The sequence below is a fragment of the Oryctolagus cuniculus genome, chromosome 21, assembly GCF_051225735.1.
Source record: "Oryctolagus cuniculus isolate XC-2025 breed Fujian yellow rabbit chromosome 21, ASM5122573v1, whole genome shotgun sequence".
Taxonomy (NCBI): domain Eukaryota; kingdom Metazoa; phylum Chordata; class Mammalia; order Lagomorpha; family Leporidae; genus Oryctolagus; species Oryctolagus cuniculus.
In genome coordinates this window covers 47,003,727-47,024,426 of record NC_142887.1, presented here as the reverse complement: position 1 = coordinate 47,024,426, position 20,700 = coordinate 47,003,727, and the positions used below count along the sequence as shown (strand labels likewise).

The 20,700-nt window shown below is 40.5% G+C and overlaps 1 long non-coding RNA gene across 1 annotated transcript in view; it reads right to left on the bottom strand.

Annotated features, from left to right (window-relative positions):
- Window positions 1–20,310, bottom strand: part of LOC149119977 (uncharacterized) — a 255,120-nt gene extending 234,810 nt beyond the window's left edge. Inside the window, exon 1 of the long non-coding RNA XR_016227022.1 lies at window positions 20,069–20,310. This is a non-coding gene — a long non-coding RNA (uncharacterized LOC149119977). The remainder of the gene's footprint in view (window positions 1–20,068) is intronic.
- Window positions 20,311–20,700: the final 390 nt, after the last annotated feature.

Below are 20,700 nucleotides of genomic sequence, written 5' to 3'. Positions count from 1 at the left end.
ATGACAGCAAGCCAGAATTGCAGCAAGCCAACAGCTGTGTCCTGTTTGAAAAAGACCATTGATCCGGTGCCCTGAACTCAATATGCCAGCCTCAAAACCAAAGCTCACATCAGAAAATTCATTACAAACCATGATAAATCAGAAAAATGAGACAAAAGCCAAAGAAATGCACGAGTTCTTAGCGATATTTGGCTGGATTTAGACACAAGGAAACTGGCTGTTTAAAGATTCATCCCCCCCTTCCACTGACTGACTTTGGAATTCTGATTGATTTCACCTCAAAATTGCACTCACACTCAATTTGGAGGGAATTAGAATCTGTCCCCTCAGCAGAAGGGTTCCATGTCATTTTCCAAAACACAGAAACTAATCTTGATCATGTTGCCAGCAGATTTCTAATCCTGAAAGGGCAATTTGCTGTGTTTTTTTTTTCTTTCATAATGGCTACTCTGTCCAAATCTTGCTTGTATTGCATCAGAATACAAAATATGGGAATAAGAAGGCAAAACTGACTCAGACCCAGAAAACAATAAGGAAATTGCCGCTCAAGAAACCACAAATCGGCTGAGGCACCCAAAACAATGACAGCAAGCCAGAATTGGAGCAAGCCAACAGCTGTGCCCTGATTGAAAAAGAACCTCCCTCTTGTGCCCTGAACTCAATATTGCAGCCTCAAAACCAAAGCTCACATCAGAAAATTCATAACAAACCATGATAAATAAGAAAATGGAGAAAAAGCCAAAGAAATGCAAGAATCCATAATGATAGTGGGCTTGATTTAGTTGCAAGGAAACCGGCTGTTCCCAGATTCATCCACAGCTCCAGCTGACTGCCTGTGGAATTCCGACTGAATTAACCTGAAAATCGCAGTAAGACTCAGTTTGGAGACAATAATATCAGTCACCTCAGCCAAAGTGTTCCATTTTATTTTCCAAATCACAAAAACTCACCTTGGTCATGTTACCCTTAGATTTATAAGCTTCAAACGCTAATTTGTTGTTGTTTTTTTTTTTATTTCATAATGGCTACTCTGTCAAAACTCTTGTTTGTATTGCGTCAGAATACAAAATGTGGGAAGGAAGAAGGGAAAACCAACTCAGACCCAGAAAACATTTAGGAAATTGCCGCTCAAGAAACCACAAATCAGCTGAGGCACCCAAAACCTTGAAAGCAAGACAGAATTGGAGCAAGCCAACAGCTGTGCCCTGATTGAACAAGACCATTAATCCAGTGCCCTGAACTCCATATTGCAGCCTCAAAACCAAAGCTCCCATCAGAAAATTCATTACAAACCATGATAAATAAGGGAAATCTGAGAAAGCCAAAGAAATGCACGAGTTCTTAGCGATATTTGGCTGGATTTAGACACAAGGAAACTGGCTGTTTAAAGATTCATCCCCCCCTTCCACAGACAGACCTTGGAATTCTGATTGAATTCACCTCAAAATCGCACTCACACTCAATTTGGAGGGAATTAGAATCTGTCCCCTCAGCAGAAGGGTTCCATGTCATTTTCCAAAACACAGAAACTCATCTTGGTCGTGTTGCCTATAGATTTCTAATCCTGAAAGGGCAATTTGCTGTGTTTTTTTTTTTCTTTCATAATGGCTACTCTGTCCAAAATCTTGCTTATGTTGCATCAGAATACAAAATTTGGGAATAAGAAGGCAAATCCGACTCAGACCCAGAAAACATTTAGGAAACTGCAACACAAGAATCCACAAATCAGCTGAGGCACCCAAAACAATGACAGCAAGCAGAATTGCAGCAAGACAACAGCTGTGCCCTGATTGAAAAAGATCCTTCCTCTTGTGCCCTGAACTCCATATTGCAGCCTCAAAACCAAAGCTCACATCAGAAAATTCATTACAAACAATGATAAATAAGAAAAATCAGAAAAAAAGCCAAAGAAATGCAAGAATCCATAATGATATTGGGCTTGATTTAGTCGCAAGGAAGCCAGCAGTTCCCAGATTCATCCACGCCTAAAGCTGACTGCCTGTGGAATTCTCACAGAATGAACCCGAAAATCACAGTGAAACTCCGTTTGGAGGCAATTAATATCTGTCACCTCAGCCAAAGTTTTCCATTTTATTTTACAAAACAAAAAAAATCACTTTGGTCGTGTTACCTGCAGATTTAAAATCTTGAAACGCCTATTTGTTGTGTTGTTTATTTCATAATGGCTACTCTGTACAAACTCTTCTTTGCATTGCATCAGAATACTAAATTTGGGAAGGAAGAAGGCAAAACCAACTCAGACCCAGAAAACATTTAGGAAATTGCCGCTCAAGAAACCACAAATCAGCTGAGGCACCCAAAACCTTGAAAGCAAGACAGAATTGGAGCAAGCCAACAGCTGTGCCCTGATTGAACAAGACCATTAATCCAGTGCCCAGAACTCCATATTGCAGCCTCAAAACCAAAGCTCCCATCAGAAAATTCATTACAAACCATGATAAATAAGGGAAATCTGAGAAAGCCAAAGAAATTCAAGAGTCCTTTGTGGTATTTGGCTGGATTTAGACAGAAGGAAACTGGCTGTTTCCAGATTCATCCCCCCCTTCCACAGACAGACCTTGGAATTCTGATTGAATTCACCTCAAAATCGCACTCACACTCAATTTGGAGGGAATTAGAATCTGTCCCCTCAGCAGAAGGGTTCCATGTCATTTTCCAAAACACAGAAACTCATCTTGGTCGCGTTGCCTGTAGATTTCTAATCCTGAAAGGGCAATTTGCTGTGTTTTTTTTTTTTTCTTTTATAATGGCTACTCTGCCAAAATCTTGCTTGTATTGCATCAGAATACAAAATTTGGGAATCAGAAGGCAAAACCGACTCAGACCCAGAAAACATTTAGGAAATTGCCGCTCAAGAAACCACAAATCGGCTGAGGCACCCAAAACAATGACAGCAAGCCAGAATTGGAGCAAGCCAACAGCTGTGCCCTGATTGAAAAAGAACCTTCCTCTTGTGCCCTGAACTCAATATACCAGCCTCAAAACCAAAGCTCACATCAGAAAATTCATTACAAACCATGATAAAGAAGAAAAATGAGAAAAAAGCCAAAGAAATGCAGGAGTTCTTAGGGATATTGGGCTTGAATTATGGCCATGTAAACGGCTGTTTCCAGATTCATCCACACCTCCCAACTGAGTGTCTTTGGTTTCTGAATGAATTAACAAAACAATCGCAGTGAAACTCGGTTTTGGAGGCAATTAATATCTGTCACCTCAGCCAGAGTGTTCAATTTTACTTTCGAAAACACAAAAACTTACCTTGCTCGTGTTACCTATACATATATAAGCTTCAAACGCATATTTGTTGTGTTTTTTATTTCATAATGGCTACTCTGTCCAAACTCTTGTTTGTATTACGTCAGAATACAAAATTTGGAAAGGAACAAGGCAAAACCAACTCAGACCCAGAAAACATTTAGGAAATTGTCGCTCAAGAAACCACAAATCAGCTGAGGCACCCAAAACCTTGAAAGCAAGACAGAATTGGAGCAAGCCAACAGCTGTGCCCTGATTGAAAAAGAACCATTCTCTTGTGCACTGAACTCCATATTGCAGCCTCAAAACCAAAGCTCACATCAGAAAATTCATTATTCTGTCCAAACTCTTGTTTGTATTGCGTCAGAATACAAAATTTGGGAAGGAAGAAGGCAAAACCAACTCAGACCCAGAAAACATTTAGAAAATTGCCTCTCAAGAAACCAAACACCGCTGAGGCACCCAAAAACTTAAAACAAGACAGAATTGGAACAAGCCAACAGCTGTGCCCTGATTGAAAAAGAACCTTCCTCTAGTGCCCTGAACTCAATATGCCAGACTCAAAACCAAAGCTCACATCAGAAAATTCATTACAAACCATGATAAATAAGAAAAAAGAGAAAAAAGGCAAAGAAATGCAGGAGTTCTTAGTAATATTGGGCTTGATTTATTGCCATGTAAACGGCTGTTTCCAGATTCATCCACACCTCCCAGCTGAATGTCTGTGGTTTCTGACTGAATTAACCTGAAAATCGCAGTGAAACTCGGTTTGGAGGCAATTAATATCTGTCACCTCAGCCAAAGTGTTCCATTTTATCTTCCAAAACTCAAAAACTCACCTTAGTCTTCTTACCTGTAGATTTCAAAACTTCAAATGCCTATTTGTTTTGTTTTTTATTTCATAATGGCTACTCTGCCCAAGCTCTTGTTTGTATTGCGTCAGAATACAAAATTTGGCAAGGAAGAAGGCAAAACCAACTCAGACCCAGAAAACATTTAGGAAATTGCCACTCAAGAATCCAAAAGTCAGCTGAGGAACCTACAACAATGGCAGCAAGCCAGAATTGGAGCAAGCCAACAGCTGTGCCCTGATTGAAAAAGAACCTTCCTCTTGTGCCCTGAGCTCAATATACCAGCCTCAAAACCAAAGCTCACATCAGAAAATTCATTACAAACCATGATAAATAAGAAAAATGAGAAAAAAAGTCAAAGAAATGCAGGAGTTCTTAGGGATATTGGGCTTGAATTATGGCCATGTAAACGGCTGTTTCCAGATTCATCCACACCTCCCAACTGAGTGTCTTTGGTTTCTGAATGAATTAAAAAAAAAATGCAGTGAAACTCGGTTTTGGAGGCAATTAATATCTGTCACCTCAGCCAGAGTGTTCAATTTTACTTTCGAAAACACAAAAACTTACCTTGCTCGTGTTACCTGTACATATATAAGCTTCAAACGCCTATTTGTTGTGTTTTTTATTTCATAATGGCTACTCTGTCCAAACTCTTGTTTGTATTACGCCAGAATACAAAATTTGGAAAGGAAGAAGGCAAAACCAACTCAGACCCAGAAAACATTTAGGAAATTGCCACTAAAGAAACCAAAAACAGCTGAGGCACGCAAAACAATGACAGCAAGCCAGAATTGCAACAAGCCAACAGCTGTGTCCTGTTTGAAAAAGACCATTGATCCGGTGCCCTGAACTCAATATGCCAGCCTCAAAACCAAAGCTCACATCAGAAAATTCATTACAAACCATGATAAATCAGAAAAATGAGACAAAAGCCAAAGAAATGCACGAGTTCTTAGTGATATTTGGCTGGATTTAGACACAAGGAAACTGGCTGTTTAAAGATTCATCCCCCCTTCCACTGACTGACTTTGGAATTCTGATTGATTTCACCTCAAAATCGCACTCACACTCAATTTGGAGGGAATTAGAATCTGTCCCCTCAGCAGAAGGGTTCCATGTCATTTTCCAAAACACAGAAACTAATGTTGATCATGTTGCCAGTAGATTTCTAATCCTGAAAGGGCAATTTCTGTGTTTTTTTTTTCTTTCATAATGGCTACTCTGTCCAAATCTTGCTTGTATTGCATCAGAATACAAAATATGGGAATAAGAAGGCAAAACCGACTCAGACCCAGAAAACATTAAGGAAATTGCCGCTCAAGAATCCACAAATCAGCTGAGGCACCCAAAACAATGACAGCAAGCCAGAATTGGAGAAAGCCAACAGCAGTGCCCTGTTTGAAAAAGACCATTCCTCCAGTACCCTGAACTCCATATTCCAGCCTCAAAACCAAAGCTCACATCAGAAAATTCATTACAAACCATGATAAATAAGGGAAATGTGAAAAAGCCAAAGAAATGCAAGCCTGTGGAATCCTAACTGAATTAACTGAATTAATCTGAAAATCGCAGTGAAACTCGGTTTTGGAGGCAATTAATATCTGTCACCTCAGCCAGAGTGTTCAATTTTAATTTCGAAAACAAAAAATCATACCTTGGTTTTGTGACCAGTACATATATAAGCTTCAAACGCATATTTGTTGTGTTTTTTATTTCATAATGGCTACTCTGTCCAAACTCTTGTTTGTATTACGCCAGAATACAAAATTTGGGAAGGAAGAAGGCAAAACCTACTCAGAGCCAGAAAACATGTAGGAAATTGCCGCTCAAGAAACCACAAATGGGCTGAGGCACCCAAAACCTTGAAAGCAAGCCAGAATTGGAGCAAGCCAACAGCTGTGCCCTGATTGAACTAGACCATTAATCCAGTGCCCTGAACTCCATATTCCAGCCTCAAAACCAAAGCTCACAAAAAAAAATCATTACAAACAATGATAAATAAGGGAAATCTGAGAAAGCCAAAGTAATTCAAGAGTCCTTTGTGGTATTTGGCTGGATTTAGACAGAAGGAAACAGGCTGTTTCCGGATTCATCCCCCCCTTCCACAGACTGACTTTGGAATTCTGACTCAATTCACCTCAAAATCGCACTCACACTCAATTTGGAGGGAATTAGTATCTGTCCCCTCAGCAGAAGTGTTCCATGTCATTTTCCAAAACACAAAAACTCATCTTAGTCGTGTTGCCTGTAGACTTCTAATCCTGAAAGGGCAATTTACTGTGTTTTTTTTTTTCTTTCATAATGGCTACTCTGTCCAAAATCTTGCTTGTATTGCGTCAGAATACAAAATTTGGGAATAAGAAGGCAAATCCGACTCAGACCCAGAAAACATTTAGGAAACTGCAGAAAAAGAATCCACAAATCAGCTAAGGAATCCAAAACAATGACAGCAAGCAGAACTGGAGCACGCCAACAGCTGTGCCCTGATTGAAAAAGAACCTTCCTCTTGTGCCCTAAACTCAATATGCCAGCCACAAAACCAAAGCTCACATCAGAAAATTCATTTCAAACCATGATAAATAGGAAAAATCTGAAAAAAGCCAAAGAAATGCAAGTTTTCTTAGTGATATTGGGCTTGATTTATTCCTAAGTAAACAGCTGTTTCCAGATTCATCCAAAACTCCCAGCTGAGTGAATAGGGATTCTGACTGAATTAACCACAAAATAGCAGTGAAATTCGGTTTGGAGACAATTAATATCTGTCACCTCAGCCAAAGTGTTCCATTTTATTTTCCAAAACAAAAAAACTCACTTTGGTCATGTTTCCTATAGATTTCAAAGCGTCAAACGCCTATTTGTTGTGTTTTTTATTTCATAATGGCTACTCTGTCCAAAATCTTGCTTGTATTGCATCAACATACAAAATTTCGGAAGGTAGAAGGCAAAGCCAACTCAGACCCAGAAAACATTTAGGAAATTGCCACTCAAGAAACCAAAAGTCAGCTGAGGCTCCCAAAACCATGACAGCAAGCCAGAATTGGAGCAGGCAATCAGCTGAGTCCTGATTGAAAAAGGCCATTCTTCCGCTACCCTGAACTCCATATTCCAGCCTCAAAACCAAAGCTCACATCAGGAAATTCATTACAAACCACGATACATAAGAAAAATGAGAAAAAAGCCAAGAAATGCAAGAAACCATAATGATATTGAGCTGGATTTAGTTGCAAGGAAACGGGCTGTTCCCAGATTCATCCAACACTCCAGCTGACTGCGTGTGGAATTCTGACTGAATTAACCTGAAAATTGCAGTGAAACTCAGTTTGGAGGCAATTAATATCTGTCACCTCAGCCAAAGTGTTCCATTTTATTTTCCAAAACACAAAAACTCACCTTGGTCTTGTTACCTGTAGATTTCCAAGCTTCAAATGCCTATTTGTTGTTTTGTTTATTTCATAATGCCTACTCTCCAAACTCTTCTTTGCATTGCATCAGAATACAAAATTTGGGAATAAGAAGGCAAATCCAACTCAGACACAGAAAACATTTATGAAATTGCCACTCAAGAAACCACGAATCTTCTGAGGCATCCAAAACAATGACAGCAAGCTGGAATTGGAGCAAATCAACAACTGTGCCCTGATTGAAACAGAACCATCCTCTTGTGCCCTGAACTCAATAAGCCAGCCTCAAAACCAAAGCTCACATCAGAAAATGCATTACAAACCATTACAAATAAGAAAAATGAGAAAAAAGCCAAAGAAATGCAAGAATCCATAATGATATTGGACTTGATTTAGTCGCAAGGAAACCGGATGTTCCCGCATTCATCCACCCCTGCAGCTGACTGCCTGTGGAATTCTGACTGAATTAACCTGAAAAATGCAGTGAAACTCAGTTTGAAGGCAATTAATATCTGTCACCTCAGCCAAAGTGTTCCATTTTATTTTCCAAAACTCAAAAACTCACCTTGGTCATGATACCTGTAGAATCATAACCTTCAAACGCCTATTTGTTGTGTTTTTTATTTCATAATCGGTACTCTGTCTGAACACATGTTTGTATTGCGTCACAATACAAAATTTGGGAAGGAAGAAGGCAAAAACCTCTCAGACACAGAAAACATTTAGGAAATTGCAGCTCAAGAAACCACAAGTCAGCTAAGGCACCCAAAACAATGACAGCAAGGCAGAATTGGAGCAAGTCAACAGCTGTGCCCTTTTTGAAAAATAACCTTCCTCTTGTGCCCTGAACTCCATATTGCAGCCTCAAAACCAAAGCTCACATCAGAAAATGCATTACAAACCATGATAAATAAGAAAAATGAGAAAAAAGCCAAAGAAATGCTAGAATCCATAATGATATTGGGCTTGATTTAGTCGCAAGGAAATTGGCTGTTCCCAGATTCATCCACCCCTCCAGCTGACTGCCTGTGGAATTCTGACTGAATTAACCTGAAAATCGCAGTGAAACTCAGTTTGGAGGCCATTAATATCTGTGACCTCAGCCAAAGTGTTCCATTTTATTTGCCAAAACACAAAACCTCATCTTGTCCTGTTACCTGTAGATTTCTGAGCTTCAAACGCCTATTTGTAGTGTTTTTTATTTCATAATGGCTACTCTGCCCAAACTCTTGTTTGTATTGCGTCAGAATAAAAAATTTGTTAAGGAAGAAGGCAATACCAACTCAGACCCAGAAAACATTTAGGAAATTGCCGCTCAAGAAACCACAAATTGGCTGAGGCACTCAAAACAATGACAGGAAGCCAGAATTGGAGCAGGCCAACAGCTGTGCCCTGTTTGAAAAAGACTATTCCTCCGGTGCCCTGAACTCCATATTGCAGCCTCAAAACCAAAGCTGACATCAGAAAATTCATTACAAACCATAATAAATAAGAAAAATGAGAAAAAAGCCAAAGAAATGCAAGAATCCATAATGATATTGGGCTTGGGTCAGTCACAAGGAAACCGGCTGTTCCCAGATTCATCCACCCCTCCAGCTGACTGCCTGTGGAATTCTGACTGAATTAACCTGAATATCGCAGTGAAACTCCGTTTGGAGGCAGTAAATAACTGTCACCTCAGCCAAAGTGTTCCATTTGATTTTCCAAAACACAAAAACTCCCCTTGGTCGTGTTACCTGTAGATTTCTAAGCTTCAAAAGCCTATTTGTTGTGTTTTTTATTTCATAATAGCTACTCTGCCCAAACTCTTGTTTGTATTGTGTCAGAATACAACATTTGGGAAGGAAGAAGGCAAAACCAACTCAAGACCCAGAAAACATTTAGGAAATTGCCGCTCAAGAAACCAAAAACAGCTGAGGCATGCAAAACAATGACAGCAAGCCAGAATTGCAACAAGCCAACAGCTGTGTCCTGTTTGAAAAAGACCATTGCCCCGGTGCCCTGAACACTATATTGCAGCCTCAAAACCAAAGCTGACATCAGAAAATGCATTACAAACCATGATAAATAAGAAAAATGAGAAAAAAACCAAAGAAATGCAAGAATCCATAATGATATTGGGCTTGATTTAGTCTAAAGGAAACCGGCTGTTCCTGGATTCATCCACCCCTCCAGCGGACTGCCTGTGGAATTCTGACAGAATTAACCTGAAAATCGCAGTGAAACTCAGTTTGGAGGCAATTAATATCTGTCACCTCAGACCATTTTATTATCTAAAACACAAACACTCACCTTGCTCGTGTTACCTGTAGATTTCTAAGGTTCAAACGCCTATTAGTTGTATTTTTTATTTCATAATGGCTACTCTGTCCAGAAAACATTTAAAATTTCCGCTCAAGAAACCACAAATCGGCTGAGGTACTTAAAACAATGACAGCAAGCCAGAATTGGAGCAGGCCAACAGCTGTGCCCTTTTTGAAAAAGACCATTCCTCCGGTGCCCTGAACTCAATATGCCAGCCTCAAAACCAAAGCTCACATCAGAAAATTCATTACAAACCATGATAAATAAGAAAACGGAGAAAAAAGCCAAAAAATGCAAGAATCCATAATGATATTGTGCTTGAGTTAGTCGCAAGGAAACCGGCTGTTCCCGGATTCATCCACCCCTTCAGCGGACTGCCTGTGGAATTCTGACTGAATTAACCTGAATATCGCAGTGAAACTCAGTTTGGAGGCAATTAATATCTGTCACCTAGCCAAAGTGTTCCATTGTATTTTCCAAAACACAAAAACTCCCCTTGGTCGTGTTACCTGTAGATTTCTAAGCTTAAAACGCCTATTTGTAGTGTTTTTTATTTCATAATGGCTACTTTAAACAAACTCTTGTTTGTATTGCGTCAGAATACAAAATTTGGGAAGGAAGAAGGCAAAACCAACTCAGACCCAGAAAACATTTAAGAAATTGCCGCTCAAAAAACCACAAATCGGCTGAGGCACTCAAAACAATGACAGCAAGGCAGAATTGGAGCAGGCCAACAGCTGTGTCCTGTTTGAAAAACACCATTCCTCCGGTGCCCTGAACTGCATATTGCAGCCTCAAAACCAAAGCTCACATCAGAAAATTCATTTAAACCATGATAAATAAGAAAGATGAGAAAAAAGCCAAAGAAATGCAAGAATCCATAATGATATTGGGCTTGATTGAGTTGCAAGGAAACCGGCTGTTCCCGGATTCATCAACCCCTCCAGCTGACTGCCTGTGGAATTCTGACTGAATTTACCTGAAAATCGCAGTGAAACTCAGTTTGGAGGCAATTAATATCTGTCACCTCAGCCAAAGTGTTCCATTTTATTTTCCAAAACACAAAAACTCACCTTGCTCGTGTTACCTGTAGATTTATAAGGTTCAAAGACTATTTGTTGTGTTTTGTATTTCACACTGGCTACTCGCCCCAAACTCTTGTTTGTATGGCGTCAGAATACAAAATTTGGGAAGGAAAAAGGCAAAACCAACTCAGACTCAGAAAACATGTAGGAAATTGCAGCTCAAGAAACCAAAAGTCAGCTGAGGCACTCAAAACAATAACAGCAAGCCAGAATTGGAGCAGGCCAAAAGCTGTGCCCTGTTTGAAAAAGACCATTCCTCCGGTGCCCTGAACTCCATATTGCAGCCTCAAAACCAAAGCTCACATCAGGAAATTCATTACAAACCATGAAAAATAAGGAAAATGAGAAAAAAGCCAAAGAATTCCAAGAATGCATAATGATATTGGGCTTGATTTAGTCTCAAGGAAACCGGCTGTTCCAGGATTCATCGACCACTGCAGCTGACTGCCTGTGGAATTCTGACTGAATTCAGCTGAAAATCGCAGTGAAACTCAGTTTGGAGGCAATTAATGTCTGTCACCTCAGCCAAAGTGTTCCATTTGATTTTCCAAAACACAAAAACTCACCTTGGTCGTGTTACCTGTACAGTTCTAAGCTTTAAACGACTATTTGTTGTGTTTTTTATTTCATAATGGCTACTTTAACCAAACTCTTGTTTGTATTGCATCAGAATACAACATTTGGGAAGGAAGAAGGCAAAACCAACTCACACCCAGAAATCATTTAGGAAATTGCCGCTCAAGAAACCAAAAGTCAGCAGAGGTACCCAAACCAATTACATTAAACCAGAATTGGAGCAAGCAAAGAGCTGTGCCCTGATTGAAAAATATTCATCCTCTTCTGCCCTGAACTCCATCTTCCAGACTCAAAACCAAAGCTCACATCAGAAAATTCATTACAAACCATGATAAATAAGAAAAATGAGAAAAAAGCCAAAGAAATGCAAGAATCTATAATGATATTGGGCTTGATTCAATCGCAAGGAAACCGGCTATTCCCAGATTCATCCACCCCTCCAGCTGACTGCCTATGGAATTCTGACTGAATTCACCTGAAAATTGCAGTGAAACTCAGTTTGGAGGCAATTAATATCTGTCACCTCAGCCAAAGTGTTCCATTTTATTTTCCAAAACACAAAAACTCACCTTGCTCGTGTTACCTGTCGATTTCTAAGCTTCAAATGATTATTTTGTGTTTTTTATTTCATAATGGCTACTCTGCCGAAACTCTTGTTTGTATTGCGTCAGTATACAAAATTTGGGAAGGAAGAAGGCAAAACCAATTCAGGCCCAGAAAACATGTAGTAAATTGCCGCTCAAAAGACCAGTAATCGGCTGAGGCACCCAAAACAATGACAGCAAGCCAGAATTGGAGCAGGCCAACAGCTGTGCCCTGTTTGAAAAAGACCATTCCTCTGTTACCCTGAAATCCATATTGCAGCCTCAAAACCAAAGCTCACATCAGAAAATTCATTACAAACCATGATAAATAAGAAAACGAAGAAAAAAGCCAAAGAAATGCAAGAATCCATATTGATATTGGGCTTGATTGAGTCGCAAGGAAATTGGCTGTTCCCAGATTCATCCACCCCTCCAGCTGACTGCCTGTGGAAATATGACTGAATTAACCGGAAAATCGCAGTGAACCTCAGTTTGGAGGCAATTAATATCTGTCACCTCAGCCAAAGTGTTCCATTTGATTTTTCAAAACACAAAAACTCACCTTGGTCATGTTACCTGTAGATTTCTAAGCTTCAAACGCCTATTTGTTGTGTTTTTTATTTCATAATCGGTACTCTGTCTGAACTCATGTTTGTATTGCGTCACAATACAAAATTTGGGAAGGAAGAAGGCAAAAACCTCTCAGACACAGAAAACATTTAGGAAATTGCCGCTCAAGAAACCAAAAGTCAGCTAAGGCACCCAAAACAATGACAGCAAGGCAGAATTGGAGCAAGCCAACAGCTGTGACCTTTTTGAAAAATAACCTTCCTCTTGTGCCCTGAACTCCATATTGCAGCCGCAAAACCAAAGCTGACATCAGAAAATGCATTACAAACCATGATAAATAAGAAAAATGAGAAAAAAGCCAAAGAAATGCTAGAATCCATAATGATATTGGGCTTGATTTAGTCGCAAGGAAATTGGCTGTTCCCAGATTCATCCACACCTCCAGCTGACTGCCTGTGAAATTCTGACTGAATTAACCTGAAAATCGCAGTGAAACTCGGTTTGGAGGCCATTAATATCTGTCACCTCAGCCAAAGTGTTCCATTTTATTTGCCAAAACACAAAACCTCATCTTGTCCTGTTACCTGTAGATTTCTGAGCTTCAAACGCCTATTTGTAGTGTTTTTTATTTCATAATGGCTACTCTGCCCAAACTCTTGTTTGTATTGCGTCAGAATACAAAATTTGGGAAGGAAGAAGGCAAAACCAACTCAGACCCAGAAAACATTTAGGAAATCGACGCTCAAGAAACCACAAATCGGCTGAGGCACTCAAAACAATGACAGCAAGCCAGAATTGGAGCAGGCCAACAGCTGTGCCCTGTTTGAAAAAGACTATTCCTCCGGTGCCCTGAACTCCATATTGCAGCCTCAAAACTGAAGCTGACATCAGAAAATTCATTACAAACCATGATAAATAAGAAAAATGAGAAAAAAGCCAAAGAAATGCAAGAATCCATAATGATATTGGGCTTGGTTCAGTCGCAAAGGAAACCGGCTGTTCCCGGATTCATCCACCCCTCCAGCTGACTGCCTGTGGAATTCTGACTGAATTAACCTGAATATCGCAGTGAAACTCCGTTTGGAGGCAGTAAATAACTGTCACCTCAGCCAAAGTGTTCCATTTGATTTTCCATAACACAAAAACTCCCCTTGGTCGTGTTACCTGTAGATTTCTAAGCTTCAAAAGCCTATTTGTTGTGTTTTTTATTTCATAATAGCTACTCTGCCCAAACTCTTGTTTGTATTGTGTCAGAATACAACATTTGGGAAGGAAGAAGGCAAAACCATCTCAGACCCAGAAAACATTTTGGAAATTGCCGCTCAAGAAACCACTAATCGGCTGAGGCACTCAAAACAATGACAGCAAGCCAGAATTGGAGCAGGCCAACAGCTGTGCCATGTTTGAAAAAGACCATTGCCCCGGTGCCCTGAACTCCATATTGCAGCCTCAAAACCAAAGCTGACATCAGAAAATGCATTACAAACCATGATAAATAAGAAAAATGAGAAAAAAGCCAAACAAATGCAAGAATCCATAATGATATTGGGCTTGATTTAGTCGCAAGGAAACCGGCTGTTCCTGGATTCATCCACCCCTCCAGCTGACTGCCTGTGGAATTCTGACTGAATTAACCTGAAAATCGCAGTGAAACTCAGTTTGGGGGCAATTAATATCTGTCACCTCAGACCATTTTATTATCCAAAACACAAAAACTCACCTTGCTCGTGTTACCTGTAGATTTCTAAGATTCAAACGCCTATTAGTTGTATTTTTTATTTCATAATGGCTACTCTGTGCAGAAAACATTTAAAATTTCTGCTCAAGAAGCTACAAATCGGCTGAGGTACTTAAAACAATGACAGCAAGCCAGAATTGGAGCAGGCCAACAGCTGTGCCCTGTTTGAAAAAGACCATTCCTCTGGTGCCCTGAACTCAATATGCCAGCCTCAAAACCAAAGCTCACATCAGAAAATTCATTACAAACCATGATAAATAAGAAAACAGAGAAAAAAGCCAAAAAATGCAAGAATCCATAATGATATTGGGCTTGAGTTAGTCGCAAGGAAACCGGCTGTTCCCGGATTCATCCACCCCTTCAGCGGACTGCCTGTGGAATTCTGACTGAATTAACCTGAATATCGCAGTGAAACTCAGTTTGGAGGCAATTAATATCTGTCGCCTAGCCAAAGTGTTCCATTGTATTTTCCAAAACACAAAAACTCCCCTTGGTCGTGTTACCTGTAGATTTCTAAGCTTCAAAAGCCTATTTGTTATATTTTTTATTTCATAATAGCTACTCTCCCCAAACTCTTGTTTGTATTGTGTCAGAATACAACATTTGGGAAGGAAGAAGGCAAAACCAACTCAGACCCTTAAAACATTTTGGAAATTGCCGCTCAAGAAACCACTAATCGGCTGAGGCACTCAAAACGATGACAGCAAGCCAGAATTGGAGCAGGCCAACAGCTGTGCCGTGTTTGAAAAAGACCATAGCCCCGGTGCCCTGAACTCCTTATTGCAGCCTCAAAACCAAAGCTGACATCAGAAAATGCATTACAAACCATGATAAATAAGAAAAATGAGAAAAAAGCCAAAGAAATGCAAGAATCCATATTGATATTGGGCTTGATTTAGTCGCAAGGAAACCGGCTGTTCCTGGATTCATCCACCCCTCCAGCTGACTGCCTGTGGAATTCTGACTGAATTAACCTGAAAATCACAGTGAAACTCAGTTTGGGGGCAATTAATATCTGTCACCTCAGACCATTTTATTATCCAAAACACAAAAACTCACCTTGCTCGTGTTACCTGTAGATTTCTAAGATTCAAACGCCTATTAGTTGTATTTTTTATTTCATAATGGCTATTCTGTCCAGAAAACATTTAAAATTTCCGCTCAAGAAGCCACAAATCGGCTGAGGTACTTAAAACAATGACAGCAAGCCAGAATTGGAGCAGGCCAACAGCTGTGCCCTTTTTGAAAAGGACCATTCCTCCGGTGCCTTGAACTCAATATGCAAGCCTCAAAACCAAAGGTCACATCAGAAAATTCATTACAAACCATGATAAATAAGAAAGATGAGAAAAAAGCCAAAGAAATGCAAGAATCCACAATGATATTGGGCTTGATTTAGTCGCAAGGAAACCGGCTGTTCCCAGATTCATCTACCCCTCCAGGTGACTGCCTGTGGAATTCTGACTGAATTAACCTGAATATCGCAGTGAAACTCAGTTTGGAGGCAATTAATATCTGTCACCTAGCCAAAGTGTTCCATTTGACTTTCCAAAACACAAAAACTCACCTTGGTCGTGTTACCTGTAGATTTCTAAGCTTCAAACGCCTATTGGTTGTGTTTTTCATTCCATAATGGCTACTCTGTCCAAACTCTTATTGTATGCCGTCAGAATACAAAATTTGGGAAGGAAGAAGGCAAAACCAACTCAGACCGTGAAAACATTTAGGAAATTTCCACTCAAGAAACCAAAATTCAGCTGAGGCTCCCAAAATAATGACAGCAAGCCAGAATTGGAGCAAGCCAACAGCTGTGCCCTGATGGAAAAAGGCCATTCCTCCGGTGCCCTGAACTCCATATTGCAGACTCAAAACCAAAGCTGACATCAGAAAATTCATTACAAACCATCATAAATAAGAAAAATGAGAAAAAAGACAAAGAAATGCAAGAATCCATAATGATATTGGGCTGGATTTATTCGCAAGGATACCGGCTGTTCCCAGATTCATCCACCCCTCCATCTGGCTACCTGTGGAATTCGACTGAATTAACCTGAACATCGGAGTGAAACTCAGTTTGGAGGCAATTAATATCTGTCACCTCAGTCAAAGTGTTCCATTTGATTTTCCAAAACACAAAAACTCACCTTGGTCGTGTTTTCTGTACATGTATAACCTTGAAATGCTTGTTTGTTGTGTTTTTTATTTCATAATGGCTACTCTGCCGAAACTCTTGTTTGTATTGCATCAGAATACAAAATTTCGGAATAAGAAGGCAAAACCAACTCAGACCCAGAAAACATTTAGGAAATCGACCCTCAAGAAACCACAAATCGGCTGAGGCACCCAAAACAATGACAGCAAGCCAGAATTGGAGCAAGCCAACAGCTATGCCCTGATTGAAAATGACCATTCCTCTTGTGCCCTGAACTCCATATGCCAGCCTAAAAACCAAAGCGCACATCAGAAAATTCATTACAAACCATGATAAATAAGAAAAATAAGAGCCAAAGAAATGCAAGAATCCATAATGATATTGGGCTTGATTTAGTCGCAAGGAAACCGGCTGTTCCCGGATTCATCTACCCCTCCAGGTGACTGCCTGTGGAATTCTGACTGAATTAACCTGAATATCGCAGTGAAACTCAGTTTGGAGGCAATTAATATCTGTCACCTAGCCAAAGTGTTCCATTTGACTTTCCAAAACACTAAAACTCACCTTGGTCGTGTTACCTGTAGATTTCTAAGCTTCAAATGCCTATTGGTTGTGTTTTTCATTCCATAATGGCTACTCTGTCCAAACTCTTGTTTGTATGCCGTCAGAATACAAAATTTGGGAAGGAAGAAGGCAAAACCAACTCAGACCCAGAAAACATTTAGGAAATTTCCACTCAAGAAACCAAAATTCAGCTGTGGCTCCCAAAATAATGACAGCAAGCCAGAATTGGAGCAAGCCAACAGCTGTGCCCTGATGGAAAAAGGCCATTCCTCCGGTGCCCTGAACTCCATATTGCAGCTTCAAAACCAAAGCTGACATCAGAAAATTCATTACAAACCATGATAAATAAGAAAAATGAGAAAAAAGACAAAGAAATGCAAGAATCCATAATGATATTGGGCTGGATTTATTCGCAAGGATACCGGCTGTTCCCAGTTCATCCACCCCTCCAGCTGACTGCCTGTGGAACTGTGACTGAATTCACCTGAAAATCGCAGTGAAACTCAGTTTGGAGGCAATTTATATCTGTCACCTCAGCCAACGTGTTCCATTTGATTTTCCAAAACACAAAACCTCACCTTGGTCATGTTACCTGTAGATTTCTAAGCTTCAAATGCCTATTTGCTGTGTTTTTCATTACAAAATGGCTGCTCTGCCCAAACTCTTGTTTGTATGGCGTCAGAATACAAAATTTGGGAAGGAAGAAGGCAAAACCAACTAAAACCCTGAAAACATGCCGGAAATTGCTGCTCAAGAAACCAAAAGTCAGCTGAGGCACTCAAAACAATGACAGCAAGCCAGAATTGGAGCAGGCCAACAGCTGTGCCCTGTTTGAAAAAGGCCATTCCTCCGGTGCCCTGAACTGCATATTGCAGCCTCAAAACCAAATCTCACATCAGAAAATTCATTACAAACCTTGATAAATAAAAAATGAGAAAAAAGCCAAAGAAATGCAAGAATCCATAATGATATTAGGCTTGTTTTATTCGCATGGAAACCAGCTGTTCCCAGATTCATCCACCCCTCCAGCTGACTGCCTGTGGAATTCTGACTGAATTAACCTGAAAATCGCAGTGAAACTCAGTTTGGTAGCAATTAATATCTGTCACCTCAGCCAAAGCGTTCCATTTTATGTTCCAACACACAAAAACTCACCATGGTCGTGCTACCTGTAGATTTCTAAGCTTCCAAATCCTATTTCTTGTGGTTTTTATTTCATAATGGTTACTCTGCCCAAACTCTTGTTTGTATGGCATCAGAAAAGATAATTTGGGAAGGCAGACAGCAAAACCAACTCAGACCCAGAAAACCCATAATGATATTGGGCTGGATTTATTCGCAAGGATACCGGCTGTGCCCAGATTCATCCACCCCTACAGCTGACTGCCTGTGGAATTGTGACTGAATTCACCTGAAGTCAGCCGCGGCACCCAAAACAATGACGGGAAGCAAGAATTGGAGCAGGCCAACAGCTGTGCCCTGTTTGAAAAAGACCATTCCTCTTGTGCCCTGAACTCCATATGCCAGCCTCAAAACCAAAGCTCACATCAGAAAATTCATCACGAACCATGATAAATAAGAAAAAGGAGAAAAAAGCCAAAGAAATGCAAGAATCCATAATGATATTCAGCTTGATTTCATCACAAGGAAACCGGCTGTTCCCGGATTCATCCACCCCTCCAGCGGACTGCCTGTGGAATTCTGACGGAATTCACCTGAAAATTGCAGTGAAACTCAGTTTGGAGGCAATTACTATCTGTAACCTCAGCCAAAGTGTTCCATTTGATTTTCTAAAACACAAAAACTCACCTTGGTCGTATTACCTGTAGATTTCTAAGCTTTAAACGCATATTTGTAGTGTTTTTTATTTCATAATGGCTACTCTGCCGAAACTCTTGTTTGCATGCCATCAGAAAAGAAAATTTGGGAAGGAAGAAGGCAAAACCAACTCAGACCCAGCAAACATTTAGGTAATTGTCGCTCAAGAAACCAAAAGTCAGCTGAGGCACCCAAAGAAATGACAGCAAGCCAGATTTGGAGCAGGCCAACAGCTATGCCCTGTTTTAAAAAGAGTATTCCTCCGGTACCCTGAACTCCATATGCCAGCCTCAAAACCAAAGCTCACATCAGAAAATTCATTACAAACCATGATAAATAAGTAAAATGAGAAAAAAGCCAAAGAAATGCAAGAATCCATAATGATATTGGGCTTGATTGAGTCGCAAGGAAACCGGCTGTTCCCAGATTCATCCACCACTCCTGCTGACTGCCTGTGGAATTCTGACTGAATTAACCAGAAAATCGCAGTGAAACTCACTTTGGAGGCAATATATATCTGTGACCTCAGCCAAAGTATTCCATTTGATTTTCCAAAACATAAAAACTCACCTTGGTTATGTTACCTGTAGATTTCTAAGCTTCAAAGGCCTATTTGTAGTGTTTTTTAATTCATAATGGCAACTCTGTCCAAACTATTGGTTGTATCGTGTCAGAATACAATATTTGGGAAGGAAGAAGGCAAAACCAACTAAGATCCAGAAAACATTTAGTAAATTGCCACTCAAGAAACCAAAAGTCAGCTGAGGCACCCAAAACAATGACAGCAAGCCAGAATTGGAGCATGCCAACAGCTGTGCCCTGATTGAAAAAGAACCTTCCTCTGGTGACCTGAACTCAATATGCCAGCCTCAAAACCAAAGCTCACATCAAAAAATTCATTACAAACCATGATAAATAAGAAAAATGAGAAAAAAGCGAAAGAAATGCAAGAATCCATAATGATATTGGGCTGGATTTAGTCGCCAGGAAACCGGCTATTCCTGGATACATCCACCACTCCTGCTGACTGCCTGTGGAATTCTGACTGAATTAACCAGCAAATCGCAGTGAAACTCACTTTGGAGGCAATATATATCTGTGACCTCAGCCAAAGTATTCCATTTGATTTTCCAAAACATAAAAACTCACCTTGGTCGTGTTACCTGTAGATTTCTAAGCTTCAAACGCCTATTTGCTGTGTTTTTCATTACAAAATGGCTACTCTGCCCAAACTCTTGTTTGTATTGTGGCAGAATACAAAATTTGGGAAGGAAGAAGGCAAAACCAACTCAGACGCAGAAAACATTTAGGATATTGCCGCTCAAGAAACCACAAATCGTCTGAGGCTCCCAAAACAATGACAGCAAGCCAGAATTGGAGCAGGCCAAGAGCTGTGCCCTGTTTGAAAAAGAGCATTCCCAGCCGGCTCCGCGGCTCATTAAGCTAATCCTCCACCTAGCGGCCCCAGCACACCAGGTTCTAGTCCCGGTCTGGGTGCGGATTCTGTCCCGGTTGCCCCTCTTCCAGGCCAGCCCTCTGCTGTGGCCAGGGAGTGCAGTGGAGGATGGCCCAAGTGCTGGGGCACTGCACCCCATGGGAGACCAGGAAAAGCACCTGGCTCCTGGTTCCTGCAATCGGATCAGCGCGGTGCGCCCGCCGCAGCACACTGGCCGCAGCGGCCATTGGAGGGTGAACCAATGGCAAAGGAAGAAATTTCTCCCTGTCTCTCTCTCTCACTGTCCACTCTGCCTGTCAAGAAAAAAAAAAAAAGGAAAAAGACC